Source organism: Mus musculus, chromosome 12, assembly GCF_000001635.26.
Source record: "Mus musculus strain C57BL/6J chromosome 12, GRCm38.p6 C57BL/6J".
NCBI classification, from domain to species: domain Eukaryota; kingdom Metazoa; phylum Chordata; class Mammalia; order Rodentia; family Muridae; genus Mus; species Mus musculus.
In genome coordinates this window covers 80,622,157-80,623,799 of record NC_000078.6, presented here as the reverse complement: position 1 = coordinate 80,623,799, position 1,643 = coordinate 80,622,157, and the positions used below count along the sequence as shown (strand labels likewise).

Here is a 1,643-nt window from a genome sequence, read left to right as displayed (position 1 = left end):
AGAGAGGGAGGAGGGGAATGGGGAAAGAAGGGGGAAGGAGTGAGAGGGCAGAGGGAGTGCAAGAAGGCAAGAGAACAAGAGAGCAATGTTGTCCTACTAAGAGTTGCCTTGGTCATGGTGTCTGTTCAAAGCAATAGAACCCTAAGACAAGCCTCTTACTTCAGTTTACAATCAGGGCAATCCTCCACATACTTGGCCACAGGCCAACTTGACCTCGGTAATTCTTCAGTTGGAATTCTAGACTGGGTCAAATTGACAGTTAAAGCTAACTAGGACATAAAATAAATAATATAAGAGGTATATATAAGGAGATGTTTATTGCATGTAATTTATAATAGATCAGATACTGCAGGAAAAAAAGGTGGAAACAGTAGAAAGTGAAAGACTGAAACAAGAAAATTGGGGAAAGAAGGAGGAGGAGAACAGAAGGGCTGGGGGATGGCTCAGCTCTTAAGAGTGCTTCCCACCCTTCCAGAGGACCAGAGTTCAGTTTCCAGCACACACTCAGGGGGCTCACACCTGCCTGTAATTCCATCTTTAGAAAATCTGATGCCCTCTTCTGGATTCTGCCAGCATCTGCACACATGGATACATGGATATACACACACACACACACACACACACACACACACACACACAATCTTTTTTTTTTTTAGATTTTAATTTTATTTATATGAGTACACTGTAGCTGTCTTTAGACACACCAGAAGGCAGCATCAGATTCCATTACAGATGATTGTGAGCCACCATATGGGTGCTGGGATTTGAACTCAGGACCTCTGGAAGAGCAGTCAGTGCTCTTAACCTCTGAGCCATCTCTCCAGCCCACACATCTTTAAAAAATAAAATAAAGGTAAGACTTTCCAATGCTAACTTTGGCGGCACATATATTAAATTTGGAACAATACAGCAAAGATTTGTACAGCCTCTGTGCATGGTGATATGAAAGAATGTGAATCATCTTTTTTTTAAAAAAAAAAAGAAAGATTGGCCAGGCGTGGTGGCGCACGCCTTTAATCCCAGCACTCAGGAGGCAGAGGCAGGCGGATTTCTGAGTTCGAGGCCAGCCTGGTCTACAGAGTGAGTTCCAGGACAGCCAGGGCTGCACAGAGAAACCCTGTCTTGAAAAACCAAAAAAAAAAAAAAAGAAAGAAAATTGTATTTTCTAGTCTTCAAAAAACCAGATTCTTCTTTTCACAGGATAACCATGATTAACTTAAAAAATAGACATCCCAGGGCTGAAGAGATGGCTCAGCAGTTAAGACTGCTTCCTGCTTTTGCAAAGCACCCATGTTCAGTTGGCGGATCCCTGCAGTGGCTTACAGTCACCTGTAACTCCAGTCCTAGGTTCATCACCCTCTTCTGCCCCTTTAGGCACTGCGCACTAGTGGTGCTCATACATACAACATACATACAGACAAAACACTCATATATACATACATGTATATATGTGTGTGTGTTTATCATGTATATATTATATATAATATACATGTGTTTATATAATATATAATGTATATAATACAGAATGTGTTTATATAATACATGATGTGTTTTATGTATATTATATAAAATATGTGTTTATATAATATATAATATATATGAAAACAATATGTGTTTATATAATATATAATGTGCATTATGTA

General features: G+C 39.5%; 1 non-coding gene across 1 annotated transcript; it reads left to right on the top strand.

Moving 5' to 3' along the window:
* Positions 1 to 866: 866 nt before the first annotated feature.
* Gm23817 lies at positions 867 to 970 on the top strand. The gene has a single exon (XR_003950309.1). It is a non-coding gene; the product is annotated as a U6 spliceosomal RNA (small nuclear RNA).
* Positions 971 to 1,643: the final 673 nt, after the last annotated feature.